At 50.1% G+C, this 16,704-nt stretch overlaps 1 protein-coding gene across 1 annotated transcript in view; it reads right to left on the bottom strand.

The window, feature by feature from the left end:
- The window catches only part of plxnb3 (plexin B3), a 297,715-nt gene that overhangs the window by 279,988 nt on the left and 1,023 nt on the right, over positions 1-16,704 (bottom strand). The window lies entirely within an intron of this gene.

Raw genomic sequence — 16,704 nt, 5'->3', positions numbered from 1 at the left:
GTGACTTATTGAACACAGCGTCTCTACATGTGACTTAAACACAGCGTCTCTACAACATGTGACTTATTGAACACAGCGTCTCTACAACATGTGACTTATTGAACACAGCGTCTCTACAACATGTGTTTATTGAACAGAGTCTCTACAACATGTGACTTATTGAACACAGAGTCTCTACAACATGTGACTTATTGAACACAGCGTCTCTACAACATGTGACTTATTGAACACAGCGTCTCTACAACATGTGACTTATTGAACACAGCGTCTCTACAACATGTGACTTATTGAACACAGCGTCTCTACAACATGTGACTTATTGAACACAGCGTCTCTACAACATGTGACTTATTGAACAGAGTCTCTACAACATGTGACTTATTGAACACAGCGTCTCTACAACATGTGACTTATTAAACACAGCGTCTCTACAACATGTGACTTATTGAACACAGCGTCTCTACAACATGTGACTTATTGAACACAGAGTCTCTACAACATGTGACTTATTAAACACATTTGTATTCCTGAACTCATTTAGACCAAAACAAAAAAGGGGTTGAATACTTGAATCAAGACATTTAAGCTATTCATTTTTTAAATTTATTTATAAAAATGTTTCCTAAAAAACATTCCACTTTGACACTATGGGGTATTGTGTGTAGGCCAGTGACACAATATCTCAATGTCATCCATTTTAAATTCAGGCTGCAACACAACAACAAAATGTGGAGAAAGTCAAGGGGTGTGAATACGTTCTGAAGACACTGTGGGTGTGGCCTACTGTACGGAATACATTCTGAAGACACTGTGGGTGTGGCCTACTTGAATCAAGACATTCTGAAGACACTGTTAAATGTGGCCTAAAATGTTTCGGAATACATTCTGAAGACACTGTGGTGTGGCCTAGTGACACAATACATCTGAATGTCATCCACTTTAAATACAATCTGCAAGACACTGTGGGTGTGGTCTACTGTGTGAATACATTCTGAAGACACTGTGGGTGTGGCCTACTGTACGGAATACATTCTGAAGACACTGTGGGTGTGCCCTACTGTACAGAATACATTCTGAAGACACTGTGGGTGTGGTCTACTGTACGGAATACATTCTGAAGACACTGTGGGTGTGGCCTACTGTACGGAATACATTCTGAAGACACTGTGGGTGTGGCCTACTGTACAGAATACATTCTGAAGACACTGTGGGTGTGGCCTACTGTACGGAATACATTCTGAAGACACTGTGGGTGTGGCCTACTGTACAGAATACATTCTGAAGACACTGTGGGTGTGGCCTACTGTACGGAATACATTCTGAAGACACTGTGGGTGTGGCCTACTGTACAGAATACATTCTGTACAGACACACTGTGGGTGTGGCCTACTGTACGGAATACATTCTGAAGACACTGTGGGTGTGGCCTACTGTACGGAATACATTCTGAAGACACTGTGGGTGTGGCCTACTGTACAGAATACATTCTGAAGACACTGTGGGTGTGGCCTACTGTACGGAATACATTCTGAAGACACTGTGGGTGTGGCCTACTGTACGGAATACATTCTGAAGACACTGTGGGTGTGGCCTACTGTACAGAATACATTCTGAAGACACTGTGGGTGTGGCCTACTGTACAGAATACATTCTGAAGACACTGTGGGTGTGGCCTACTGTACGGAATACATTCTGAAGACACTGTGGGTGTGGCCTACTGTACGGAATACATTCTGAAGACACTGTGGGTGTGGCCTACTGTACGGAATACATTCTGAAGACACTGTGGGTGTGGTCTACTGTACGGAATACATTCTGAAGACACTGTGGGTGTGGCCTACTGTACAGAATACACAATGCTATGTTAAATTATTGTTCATGTAGAAATGTGACATGTTGATGTCCTCTTGTCCTCTTTAAGGAAAAAGCCGCATGTGGGGCCCTGGCTTCCCGAGTGGCGCTGTTGATTTATTTTCTAGATGCCCTAGAAAATAAACAAAATCAGGCTAATTTCATTGTGAAAATAATTGTTCTATAAAAATCATTCATTCATCATTACCATAGATATGAAAATACAAATGAGCCTAAAGAAATTAGCCTGTTTTTGTTTGTTCTTCCAATCACACTAGTTAACCCACTGCTTATAATCTATGGATGAGGACATATTCTGTGAAACCTGCATGTTACATGTATATAATGTATGGATGAGGACATATTCTGTGAAACCTGCATGTTACATGTATATAATGTATGGATGAGGACATATTCTGTGAAACCTGCATGTTACATATAGATAATGTATGGATGAGGACATATTCTGTGAAACCTGCATGTTACATGTATATAATGTATGGATGAGGACATATTCTGTGAACCCTGCATGTTACATGTATATAATGTATGGATGAGGAATGAATATGATGTATGAAACTGATTATTCCACAGATCAACGCCGTGGGGAACCAAACAGAAAATGGTGGAGGGTTTGGGAGCCCTCGAACGAGTCCTGGTCGTTGACGATAAATAAACACCTCATCCTCAAAATGGAAGGATGGGGGAGACGGTAGCAGGGGGTGGTAGTGTGACTGGGGGAGACGGTAGCAGGGGTGGTAGTGACTGGGGGAGATGGTAGCAGGGTGACTGGGGAGATGGTAGCAGGGGTGGTAGTGTGACTGGGGGAGACGGTAGCAGGGGGTGGGTAGTGACTGGGGGAGACGGTAGCAGGGGGTGGTAGTGTGACTGGGGGAGACGGTAGCAGGGGGTGGTAGTGTGACTCTGGGAGATGGTAGCAGGGGGTGGTAGTGTGACTGGGGGAGATGGTAGCAGGGTGACTGGGGAGACGGTAGCAGGGGGTGGTAGTGTGACTGGGGGAGATGGTAGCGTGACTGGGGGAGATGGTAGCAGGGTGACTGGGGGAGACGGTAGCAGGGGGTGGTAGTGTGACTGAGAGACGGTAGCAGGGGGTGGAGTGTGACTGGGGGGAGACGGTAGCAGGGGGTGGTAGTGTGACTCGGGAGACGGTAGCAGGGGTGGTAGTGTGATGGGGAGACGGTAGCAGGGGGTGGTAGTGTGACTGGGGGAGATGGTAGCAGGGTGACTGGGGGAGACGGTAGCAGGGGTGGTAGTGTGACTGGGGAGACGGTAGCAGGGGGTGGTAGTGTGACTGGGGGAGACGGTAGCAGGGGTGGTAGTGTGACTGGGGGAGACGGTGCAGGGGTGGTAGTGTGACTGGGGGAGGACGGTAGCAGGGGGTGGTAGTGTGACTGGGGGAGACGGTAGCAGGGGTGGTAGTGTGACTGGGGGAGACGGTAGCAGGGGGTGGTAGTGTGACTGGGGGAGATGGTAGCATTGTGACTGGGGAGATGGTAGCAGGGGGTGGTAGTGTGACTGGGGGAGAAGGTAGCAGTGTGACTGGGGAGATGGTAGCAGGGGGTGGTAGTGTGACTGGGGAGATGGTAGCAGGGTGACTGGGGAGATGGTAGCAGGGGGTGGTAGTGTGACTCGGGAGACGGTAGCAGGGGTGGTAGTGTGACTGGGGGAGATGGTAGCAGGGTGACTGGGGGGAGATGGTAGCAGGGGTGGTAGTGTGACTGGGGAGATGGTAGCAGGGTGACTGGGGAGATGGTAGCAGGGGGTGGTAGTGTGACTCGGGAGACGGTAGCAGGGGGGGTGGTAGTGTGACAGGGGCAGGGGTGGGTAGTGTGACTGGGGAGATGGTAGCAGGGTGACTGGGGAGATGGTAGCAGGGGTGGTAGTGTGACTGGGAGACGGTAGCAGGGGTGGTAGTGTGACTGGGGAGACGGTAGCAGGGGGTGGTAGTGTGACTGGGGGAGACGGTAGCAGGGGGTGGTAGTGTGACTGGGGGAGACGGTAGCAGGGGTGTAGTGTGACTGGGGGAGACGGTAGCAGGGGGTGGCAGTGTGACTGGGGGAGACGGTAACAGGGGGTAGCAGTGTGACTGGGGGAGATGGTAGCAGGGGGTGGTAGTGTGACTGGGGAGAAGGTAGCAGTGTGACTGGGGGAGATGGTAGCAGGGGTGGTAGTGTGACTGGGAGACGGTAGCAGGGGGTGGTAGTGTGACTGGGGGAGACGGTAGCAGGGGGTGGTAGTGTGACTGGGTGAGATGGTAGCAGGGGTGGTAGTGTGACTGGGGGAGACTGTAGCAGGGGTGGTAGTGTGACTGGGGGAGACGGTAGCAGGGGGTGGTAGTGTGACTGGGGGAGACGGTAGCAGGGGTGGTAGTGTGACTGGGGGAGACGGTAGCAGGGGGTGGTAGTGTGACTGGGGGAGACGGTAGCAGGGGGTGGTAGTGACTGGGGGAGATGGTAGCAGTGTGACTGGGGAGATGGTAGCAGGGGGTAGCAGTGTGACTGGGGGAGATGGTAGCAGGTGACTGGGGAGATGGTAGCAGGGGGTGGTAGTGTGACTGGGGAGATGAGCAGGGTGACTGGGGGGAGATGGTAGCAGGGGGTGGTAGTGTGACTGGGGAGATGATGACTGGGGGAGATGGTAGCAGGGGGTGGTAGTGTGACTGGGGAGATGGTGGTGGACTGGGGGAGATGGTAGCAGGGGGTGGTAGTGTGACTGGGGGAGATGGTAGCAGGGGTGGTAGTGACTGGGGGAGATGGTAGCAGGGCGGTGGACTGGGAGAGATGGTAGCAGGGGGTGGTGGTAGTGGACTGGGGGAGACGGTAGCAGGGGGTGGTAGTGTGACTGGGGAGATGGTAGCAGTGTGACTGGGGGAGATGGTAGCAGGGGGTGGCAGTGTGACTGGGGGAGATGGTAGCAGGGTGACTGGGGGAGATGGTAGCAGGGGGTGGTAGTGTGACTGGGGGAGATGGTAGCAGGGTGACTGGGGAGATGGTAGCAGGGGTGGTAGTGTGACTCGGGAGACGGTAGCAGGGGGTGGTAGTGTGACTGGGGGAGACGGTAGCAGGGGGTGGGTAGTGTGAGGGGAGATGGTAGCAGGGTGACTGGGGGAGATGGTAGCAGGGGTGGTAGTGTGACTGGGGGAGATGGTAGCAGGGTGACTGGGGGAGATGGTAGCAGGGGGTGGTAGTGTGGGGAGATGGTAGCAGGGGGTGGTAGTGTGACTGGGGGAGACGAGATGTGTGACTGGGGGAGATGGTAGCAGGGGGTGGTAGTGTGACTGGGTGAGATGGTAGATGGTAGCAGGGGGTGCAGTGACTGGGGGAGACGGCAGCAGGGTGACTGGGGGGAGATGGTAGCAGGGGTGGTAGTGACTGGGGGAGACTGGGGGAGACAGGGGGTGGTGTGACTGGGGGAGACGGTAGCAGGGGTGGTAGTGTGACTGGGGGAGACGGTAGCAGGGGGTGGTAGTGACTGGGGGAGACGGTAGGGGGTGGTAGTGTGACTGGGGGAGATGGTAGCAGGGGGTAGCAGTGTGACTGGGGGAGATGGTAGCAGGGTGACTGGGGGAGATGGTAGCAGGGGGTGGTAGTGTGACTGGGGGAGATGGTAGCAGGGTGACTGGGGGAGATGGTAGCAGGTGACTGGGGAGATGGTAGCAGGGTGACTGGGGAGATGGTAGCAGGGGGTGGTAGTGTGACTGGGGGAGATGGTGGTAGTGTGAGGGGGAGATGGTAGCAGGGGGTGGTAGTGTGACTGGGGGAGATGGTAGCAGGGGGTGGTAGTGTGACTGGGGAGATGGTAGCAGGGCGTGGTAGTGTGACTGGGAGAGATGGTAGCAGGGGTGGTAGTGTGACTGGGGAGACGGTAGCAGGGGGTGGTAGTGTGACTGGGGGAGATGGTAGCAGTGTGACTGGGGGAGATGGTAGCAGGGGGCAGCAGTGTGACTGGGGGAGATGGTAGCAGGGTGACTGGGGAGATGGTAGCAGGGGTGGTAGTGTGACTGGGGAGATGGTAGCAGTAGGTGACTGGGGAGATGGTAGCAGGGGGTGGTAGTGTGACTGGGGAGATGGTAGCAGGGTGACTGGGGGAGATGGTAGCAGGGGTGGTAGTGTGACTGGGGGAGACGGTAGCAGGGGTGGTAGTGTGACTGGGGAGATGGTAGCAGGGGGTGGGTAGTGTGACTGGGGGAGATGGTAGCAGGGTGACTGGGGGAGATGGTAGCAGGGGGTGGTAGTGTGACTGGGGAGATGGTAGCAGGGTGACTGGGGGAGATGGTAGCAGGGGGTGGTAGTGTGACTCGGGAGACGGTAGCAGGGGGTGGTAGTGTGACTGGGGGAGACGGTAGCAGGGGGTGGTAGTGTGACTGGGGGAGACGGTAGCAGGGGTGGTAGTGTGACTGGGGAGAGAGCAGGTAGTGTGACTGGGGGAGACGGGTGGGTGGTAGTGTGACTGGGGAGATGGTAGCAGGGGGTGGTAGTGTGACTGGGGGAGACGGTAGCAGGGGGTGGTAGTGTGACTGGGGAGACGGTAGCAGGGGGTGGTAGTGTGACTGGGGGAGATGGTAGCAGTGTGACTGGGGAGATGGTAGCAGGGGGTAGCAGTGTGACTGGGGGAGATGGTAGCAGGGTGACTGGGGAGATGGTAGCAGGGGGTGGTAGTGTGACTGGGGGAGATGGTAGCAGGGTGACTGGGGGAGATGGTAGCAGGGGGTGGTAGTGTGACTGGGGGAGATGGTGGTAGTGTGACTGGGGGAGATGGTAGCAGGGGGTGGTAGTGTGACTGGGGGAGATGGTAGCAGGGCGTGGTAGTGTGACTGGGGGAGATGGTAGCAGGGCGTGGTAGTGTGACTGGGGGAGACGGTAGCAGGGGGTGGTAGTGTGACTGGGGAGATGGTAGCAGTGTGACTGGGGAGATGGTAGCAGGGGGTAGCAGTGTGACTGGGGGAGATGGTAGCAGGGTGACTGGGGGAGATGGTAGCAGGGGTGGTAGTGTGACTGGGGGAGATGGTAGCAGGTGACTGGGGGAGATGGTAGCAGGGGGTGGTAGTGTGACTGGGGGAGATGGTAGCAGGGTGACTGGGGAGATGGTAGCAGGGGGTGGTAGTGTGACTGGGGGAGATGGTGGTAGTGTGACTGGGGAGAAGGTAGCAGGGGTGGTAGTGTGACTGGGGGAGATGGTAGCAGGGCGTGTAGTGTGACTGGGGGAGATGGTAGCAGGCGTGGTAGTGTGACTGGGGGAGATGGTAGCAGGGCGTGGTAGTGTGACTGGGGGAGACGGTAGCAGGGGGTGGTAGTGTGACTGGGGGAGACGGTAGCAGGGCGTGGTAGTGTTAATACTGCAGCCTCAGTCAGGTTCATCCGGTTGTACACCAGGTGTTCAAACAACAGAGTATTTAAATCCCCCTCCTCATTTCCCTCCTGGTCTCTCCTCTCTTACTGCTCTGCAATCCTCTCAATTCCATTTCAGGGCTTTATTGTCATGGGAAACATATGTTTACATCGCTGAAGTAGATAAACTAAAGTGAAATAATGTAATGTAAAATGAACAGTAAACGTTCCACTCCCCTCCTCTCGTTCTGCAATCCCCTCTCCCTCAGTCTTTAACCAAACAAACAGAACCGGATAGACCAGTCGGGTTGGTCTACCATCGGCAGCACGATCACCATTTGCATCGTAACCAACAGGGAAGACTAGACGGATATTTGCATGTTGTTAAGAAAGCCTCGCGTCCTAAATGCCACCCAATTCTTTACATAGTGAACTACTTCTGAGCAGGGCTCTTTAGATTACAGAGATTCCTCACAAAACTCAGGCAAAAATGTAATGTAATTTAAATGTAATATAAATGTAATATAAATGTAATTCAAATGTAATTCAAATGTAATATAAATGTAATTCAAATGTAATTCAAATGTAATATAAATTAATATAAATTCATAGAAATGGTCCTTTAAGAGGAAGGATTGTTGAACTCTTTGACATTTGTATCGAATCGTATTGAAAGGAAAAGATGCACATCCCTGATGTTTATTTGTCAATATTCATAAATGTAAATAAAAGTCACTGGAATTAAAATACTACTCATAGATAAAACGGTAAAAAGCTTTTCCTTACAACATTTGTAGCACCCTGCCGCATCCAGATAGTGTGGTAAGGGTTTAGGGGTTAGGGTTTAGGGGTAAGGGTTTAGGGGTTAGGTGGGTAAGGATTTAGGGGTTAGGGGGTAAGGATTTAGGGGTTAGGAGTAAGGGGTTAGGGGTAAGGGTTTAGGGTTTAGGGGCAATATTCTACAATCAGCTTATAAACTGGGTGGTTCCAGAGCTGAATGCTTATTGGCTGACAGTCGTGGTATATCAGACAAGATACAACGGGTATGACAAAACATTTTTAAATCAAATCAAATCAAATGTATTTATATAGCCCTTCGTACATCAGCTGATATCTCAAAGTGCTGTACAGAAACCCAGCCTAAAACCCCAAACAGCAAGCAATGCAGGTGTAAAAGCACGGTGGCTAGGAAAAAAAAAACTCCCTAGAAAGGCTCTGAAGAACCAGGCTATGTGGGGTGGCCAGTCCTCTTCTGGCTGTACTGGGTGGAGAGGAACCAGGCTCTGTGGGGTGGCCAGTCCTCTTCTGGCTGTGCTGGGTGGAGAGGAACCAGGCTATGTGGGGTGGCCAGTCCTCTTCTGGCTGTACTGGGTGGAGAGGAACCAGGCTCTGTGGGGTGGCCAGTCCTCTTCTGGCTGTACTGGGTGGAGAGGAACCAGGCTCTGTGGGGTGGCCAGTCCTCTTCTGGCTGTGCCGGGTGGAGAGGAACCAGGCTCTGTGGGGTGGCCAGTCCTCTTCTGGCTGTGCCGGGTGGAGAGGAACCAGGCTATGTGGGGTGGCCAGTCCTCTTCTGGCTGTGCTGGGTGGAGAGGAACCAGGCTCTGTGGGGTGGCCAGTCCTCTTCTGGCTGTGCTGGGTGGAGAGGAACCAGGCTATGTGGGGTGGCCAGTCCTCTTCTGGCTGTGCTGGGTGGAGAGGAACCAGGCTATGTGGGGTGGCCAGTCCTCTTCTGGCTGTGCTGGGTGGAGAGGAACCAGGCTATGTGGGGTGGCCAGTCCTATTCTGGCTGTGCTGGGTGGAGAGGAACCAGGCTATGTGGGGTGGCCAGTCCTCTTCTGGCTGTACTGCTCTAATTACATTGGTAACCAGATTATAACAGCAATAAGGCACCTCAGGGGGTTGTGATATATGGCCAATATACCACGGCTAAGGGCTGTATACTCTGCGATACATCGTGCCTAAGAACAGCCCCCCCTCAGGCCTTAATGCTTATTTAAACATTATGGAGTCTTAAAGGAGACCTGGGTGAGGCCAAAATGTCAGAAATATGCCAACTTTAAATCTATTATTTCTCAATTATGCTTTGATACAAATGTCAAATATACTGTATGTCAACAATCCTTCCTTCAAAGGCCCATTCTACGGGCTACACTGTGTTCTACGGGCTACACTGTGTTCCACCGGCTACACTGTGTTCTACGGGCTACACTGTGTTCCACCGGCTACACTGTGTTCTACATTGTGTTCTACGGGCTACACTGTGTTCTACGGGCTACACTGTGTTCTACGGTCTACACTGTGTTCTACGGGCTACATTGTGTTCTACACTGTGTTCCACGGGCTACATTGTGTTCTACACTGTGTTCTACGGGCTACACTGTGTTCCACGGGCTACACTGTGTTCCACGGACTACATTGTGTTCCACGGGCTACACTGTGTTCCACGGGCTACACTGTGTTCCACGGGCTACACTGTGTTTTACGGGCTACACTGTGTTATACGGGCTACACTGTGTTCTACAATGTGTTCTACGGGCTACACTGTGTTCTACGGGCTACACTGTGTTCTACAATGTGTTCTACGGGCTACACTGTTCTACACTGTGTTCTACGGGCTACACTGTGTTCTACAGGCTACACTGTGTTCTACACTGTGTTCTACGGGCTACACTGTGTTCCACACACTGTGTTCCACCGGCTACACTGTGTTCCACCGGCTACACTGTGTTCCACCGGCTACATTGTGTTCCACCGGCTACATTGTGTTCCACCGGCTACATTGTGTTCCACCGGCTACATTGTGTTCCACCGGCTACATTGTGTTCCACCGGCTACATTGTGTTCCACCGGCTACATTGTGTTCCACCGGCTACATTGTGTTCCATCGGCTACATTGTGAAAATCCCCACAATCATGTTATGTTCTTTGTCTGTGTTTCGTGAGGAATCACTCATTACCTACCACAGGTAGATGTTATGAGGTCTATTAATGCTATGAATTATAGTGCAAATATTGCATAATCTACAACATAAGGACATTAAAACTGAACCGGTCATCAAGAATAAGGGTGTGTTGTGTGCGTGCGGTTTTCGTCAGACACAGACACAATCCCTGCCTAATCCAGATGGTGTGATAAGGGTTTAGGGTGTTAGAGGAGAGACAGTGTCAATATTCAAAAATCAGCCCCCAAAAAAATATCTGAACATGAGAATAATTTAGATGAAATTTAAACTGATAAGAGGCTCATATGTAAGCGGATATCGGACAGCAATAAATGGTTAGCTGCTAACCGTTAGCATATCAGCGGTTCTGATCCCCTCTAACTGGGGACTCATTTAGACCTGGGACACCAAGTAGGTGCAATTAATTATCAGATAGATGTGGAAAAACAGCAGGCTCCGAACCTCGGAAGGGCCACAGTTGAATACCCCTGCGCTATTCCACCGTACCAAGCAAAAAAAAGGTACTGCTCATTTTGGTCAAAAATAAAGTCCATTTAGGCTACATTAAATACATGTTTAATCATGTGGACAAATATCCTGCCTCGTATTGTACTGTGTTTTGGAGAGAATAGGTGGTCATGTTAGCAGTAACTGTATAAAGTCACTGTGAAACCAAGGTAAATAAAAGTCATGTTTCTCAGATCCACGCTATGAGGAGTTACTGTATGTGTTGGCTTGCTAGGGCAGAATCACCCTGTACAGGCTACAGAGGTACTACGAGCAGTTTGCTAGGGCAGAATCACCCTGTACAGGCTACAGAGGTACTACGAGCAGTTTGCTAGGGCAGAATCACCCTGTACAGGCTACAGAGGTACTACGAGCAGTTTGCTAGGGCAGAATCACCCTGTACAGGCTACAGAGGTACTACGAGCAGTTTGCTAGGGCAGAACCACCCTGTACAGGCTACAGAGGTACTACGAGGTTTGCTAGGCAGAACCACCCTGTACAGGCTACAGAGGTACTACGAGCAGTTTGCTAGGGCAGAACCACCCTGTACAGGCTACAGAGGTACTACGAGCAGTTTGCTAGGGCAGAACCACCCTGTACAGGCTACAGAGGTACTACGAGCAGTTTGCTAGGGCAGAATCACCCTGTACAGGCTACAGAGGTACTACGAGCAGTTTGCTAGGGCAGAACCACCCTGTACAGGCTACAGAGGCTTGTTAACTACTACGAGCAGTTTGCTAGGGCAGAATCACCCTGTACAGGCTACAGAGGCTTGTTAACTACTACGAGCAGTTTGCTAGGGCAGAATCACCCTGTACAGGCTACAGAGGTACTACGAGCAGTTTGCTAGGGCAGAACCACCCTGTACAGGCTACAGAGGCTTGTTAAGGCTACAGAGGTACAGAAACCACCCTACAGAGCAGTTTGCTAGGGCAGAATCACCCTGTACAGGCTACAGAGGCTTGTTAACTACTACGAGCAGTTTGCTAGGGCAGAATCACCCTGTACAGGCTACAGAGGTACTACGAGAGGCAGAACCACCCTGTACAGGCTACAGAGGTGAGCAGTTTGCTAGGGCAGAACCACCCTACAGGCTACAGAGGTACTACGAGCAGTTTGCTAGGGCAGAACCACCCTGTACAGGCTACAGAGGTACTACGAGAGTTTGCAGAACCACCCTGTTAAGAGGCTTGTTAACTACGAGCAGTTTGCTAGGGCAGAATCACCCTGTACAGGCTACAGAGGCTTGTTAACTACTACGAGCAGTTTGCAGGCTAGGGCAGAATCACCACTGTACAGGCTACAGAGGCTTGTTAACTACTACGAGCAGTTTGGGCAGAATAGGGCAGAATCACAGTTTGCCTGTACAGGCTACAGAGGCTTGTTAACTACTACGAGCAGTTTGCTAGGGCAGAATCACCCTGTACAGGCTACAGAGGCTTGTTAACTACTACGAGCAGTTTGCTAGGGCAGAACCACCCTGTACAGGCTACAGAGGCTTGTTAACTACTACGAGCAGTTTGCTAGGGCAGAATCACCCTGTACAGGCTACAGAGGTACTACGAGCAGTTTGTACAGGCTACGAGCAGTTTGCTAGGGCAGAACCACCCTGTACAGGCTACAGAGGCATGTTAAGAACTGTACAGGCTACGAGCAGTTTGCTTAGGGCAGAATCACCCTGTACAGGCTACAGAGGCTTGTTAACTACTACGAGCAGTTTGCTAGGGCAGAACCACCCTGTACAGGCTACAGAGGCTTGTTAACTACTACGAGCAGTTTGCTAGGGCAGAATCACCCTGTACAGGCTACAGAGGTACTACGAGCAGTTTGCTAGGGCAGAACCACCCTGTACAGGCTACAGAGGCTTGTTAACTACTACGAGCAGTTTGCTAGGGCAGAAGTTTGCACAGAACCTGTACAGGCTACAGAGGCTTGTTAACTACTACGAGCAGTTTGCTAGGGCAGAATCACCCTGTACAGGCTACAGAGGCTTGTTTGCTAGGGCAGAACCACCCTGTACAGGCTACAGAGGTACTACGAGCAGTTTGCTAGGGCAGAACCACCCTGTACAGGCTACAGAGGTACTACGAGCAGTTTGCTAGGGCAGAATCACCCTGTACAGGCTACAGAGGCTTGTTAACTACTACGAGCAGTTTGCTAGGGCAGAACCACCCTGTACAGGCTACAGAGGCTTGTTAACTACTACGAGCAGTTTGCTAGGGCAGAACCACCCTGTACAGGCTACAGAGGTACTACGAGCAGTTTGCTAGGGCAGAATCACCCTGTACAGGCTACAGAGGCTTTAACTACTACGTTAACTACAGGCTACGAGCAGTTTGCTAGGGCAGAATCACCCTGTACAGGCTACAGAGGTTTGCTTACTACAGGCTACAGAGCAGTTTGCAGTTTGCTAGGGCAGAATCACCCTGTACAGGCTACAGAGGCTTGTTAACTACTACGAGCAGTTTGCTAGGGCAGAACCACCCTGTACAGGCTACAGAGGCTTGTTAACTACTACGAGCAGTTTGCTAGGGCAGAATCACCCTGTACAGGCTACAGAGGCTTGTTAACTACTAGCAGTTTGCTAGGCAGAATAGGGAGGCTTGTTAACTACTACGAGCAGTTTGCTAGGGCAGAACCACCCTGTACAGGCTACAGAGGCTAACTACTAGAGCAGTTTGCTAGGGCAGAACCACCCTGTACAGGCTAGGCTTGAACTACTACGAGCAGTTTGTTACAGGCTACAGAGGTACTACGAGCAGTTTGCTAGGGCAGAACCAGCCTGTACAGGCTACAGAGGCATGTTAACTACTACGAGCAGTTTGCTAGGGCAGAATCACCCTGTACAGGCTACAGAGGCTTGTTAACTACTACGAGCAGTTTGCTAGGGCAGAATCACCCTGTACAGGCTACAGAGGTACTAAGCAGTTTGCTTGGGCAGAACACCTGTAAGGCTACCTCTGTTTGCTAGGGCAGAATCACCCTGTACAGGCTACAGAGGTTCCAGCAGTTGATGGCAGAATCACCCTGTACAGGCTACAGAGGCTTGTTAACTACTACGAGCAGTTTGCTAGGGCAGAATCACCCTGTACAGGCTACAGAGGCTTGTTAACTACTACGAGCCGATCAATTCTCAAGCAACAACGTACTTGAAACCTCAAACCTCTGTTGTCATACTGCAGTTGCAATATTCCAGTTGATGCAACCTTTCAACCAGCCCATATCGCCAACCTTTCCCAGAAAACCTTCTCCTTTCAACCAGCCCACATCGCCAACCTTTCCCAGAAAACCTTCTCCTTTCAACCAGCCCATATCGCCAACCTTTCCCAGAAAACCTTCTCCTTTCAACCAGCCCACATCGCCAACCTTTCCCAGAAAACCTTCTCCTTTCAACCAGCCCACATCGCCAACCTTTCCCAGAAAACCTTCTCCTTTCAACCAGCCCACATCGCCAACCTTTCCCAGAAAACCTTCTCCTTTCAACCAGCCCACATCGCCAACCTTTCCCAGAAAACCATATCAACACTATACCTCCCATTGTGTCCAGTAGTACCATATCAACACTATACCCATTGTGTCCAGTAGTACCATACCAACACTATACCTCCCATTGTGTCTAGTAGTATCATACCAACACTATACCCATTGTGTCCAGTAGTACCATACCAACACTATACCCCATTGTGTCCAGTAGTACCATATCAACACTATACCTCCCATTGTGTCCAGTAGTACCATATCAACACTATACCTCCCATTGTGTCCAGTAGTACCATACCAACACTATACCTCCCATTGTGTCCAGTAGTACCATACCAACACTATACCTCCCATTGTGTCCAGTAGTACCATATCAACACTATACCCATTGTGTCCAGTAGTACCATACCAACACTATACCCATTGTGTCCAGTAGTACCATATCAACACTATACCCATTGTGTCCAGTAGTACCATACCAACACTATACCCATTGTGTCCAGTAGTACCATATCAACACTATACCCATTGTGTCCAGTAGTATCATATACCTCGGTATGGTACAGAAACGGTATGAAAACCTGGATACTGCCCCAACACGACTGAGTGAGTGAGTGTGTTAGAGAGTGGTGGGTTAGGGGCTGTTAGGAAGTAGGCTGGATTAGAGATTAAGAACCCGTCATCAGGAAGGCAGGCAGGGGGAAATCCCCTAATCCAGGAGCAGGGGGAGAGGCAGAGATTATGAAGGGGAAGGGGGATATAGGGAAGAGAGGAGGGGATATGTTAGGTTGACATGTTATACCCCTGGCCAAAGAAACACCAGGAGAAAAAGCCAGGGACACACTACGGGAATGTAAAAGGAAATGGCCACAACCCAATCAATGTCCTTAGACACAACCCCTATCCTAAAGCAGGATGAACAGAGGGCCAATGTCAAACCCCTCATCTCTCTTCCACGTGTCAAACCCCTCATCTCTCTTCCACGTGTCAAACCCCTCATCTCTCTTCCACGTGTCAAACCCCTCATCTCTCTTCCACGTGTCAAACCCCTCATCTCTCTTCCACGTGTCAAACCCCTCATCTCTCTTCCACGTGTCAAACCCCTCATCTCTCTTCCACGTGTCAAACCCCTCATCTCTCTTCCACGTGTCAAACCCCTCATCTCTCTTCCACGTGTCAAACCCCTCATCTCTCTTCCACGTGTCAAACCCATCATACAGTTGAAGTTTACATAGCCAAACACATTTAAACTCAATTTCACAAATATTGACATTTAATCCAAGTAAAAATTCCCTGTTTTAGGATCACCACTTTAAGAATGTGAAATGTCAGAATAATAGTAGAGAGAATGATATATTTCAGCTTTTATTTCTTTCATCACATTCCCAGTGGGTCAAAAGTTTACTTACAGTCAATTAGTATTTGGTAGCATTGCCTTTAAATTGTTTTACTTGCTCACACACTCTTTTCAGTTCTGCCCACACATTTTCTACAGGATTGAGGTCAGGGCTTTGCAATGGCCACCAGGTCTTGAGATGTTGCTTCAATATATCCACAATTGTCTTTCCTCGTGATGCCATCTATTTTGTGAAGTGCACCAGTCCCTCCTGCAGCAAAGCACCCCCACAACATGATGCTGCCACTCCTGAGCTTCACGGTTGGGATGGTGTTCTTCAGCTTGCAAGCCTCCCCCTTTTTCCTCCAAATATAACGATGGTCATTATGGCCAAACAGTTCTATTTTTGTTTTATCAGACCAGAGGACATTTCTCAAAAAGTACAATCTTTGTCCCCATGTGCAGTTGCAAACCGTAGTCTGGCTTTTTTATGGCGGTTTTGAAGCAGTGGCTTCTTCCTTGCTGAGCGGCCTTTCAGGTTATGTCAATATAGGACTCGTTTTACTGTGGATATAGAAAATTTTGTACCCGGTTCCTCCAGCATCTTCACAAGGTCCTTTGCTGCTGTTCTGGGATTGATTTTCACGAAAGTACGTTCATCTCTAGGAGACAGAACGAGTCTCCTTCCTGAGCGGTATGACGGCTGCATGGTCCCATGGTGTTTATACTTGCGTACTATTGTTTGTACAGATGAACGTGGTACCTTCAGGTGTTTGGAAATTGCTCCCAAGTATGAACCAGACTTGGAGGTCAACAATTTGTTTTTCTGAGGTCTTGGATGATTTCTTTTGATTTTCCCATGATGTCAAGCAAAGAGGCACTGAGTTTGAAGGTAGGCCTTGAAATACATCCACAGGTACACCTCCAATTGACTCAAATTAGGTCAATTAGCCTATCAGAAGCTTCTAAAGCCATGACATATTTTGGGGAATTTTCCAAGCTGTTTAAAGGCACAGTCAACTAGTGTATGTAAACTTCTGACCCACTGGAATTGTGATACAGTGAATTATAAGTGAAATAATCTGTCTGTTAACAATTGTTGTAAAAATGACTTGTGGAATGCACAAAGTAGATGTCCTAACTGACTTGCCAAAACTATAGTTTGTTAACAAGACATTTGTGGAGTGGTTGAAAAACGAGTTTTAATGACTCCAACCTAAGTGTATGTAAACTTCTGACT

This window comes from Oncorhynchus nerka, linkage group LG7, assembly GCF_034236695.1.
Source record: "Oncorhynchus nerka isolate Pitt River linkage group LG7, Oner_Uvic_2.0, whole genome shotgun sequence".
Lineage (NCBI taxonomy): Eukaryota > Metazoa > Chordata > Actinopteri > Salmoniformes > Salmonidae > Oncorhynchus > Oncorhynchus nerka.
Note: the sequence above shows the minus strand (reverse complement) of the source record. Positions and strands in the feature narration are given on the sequence as shown.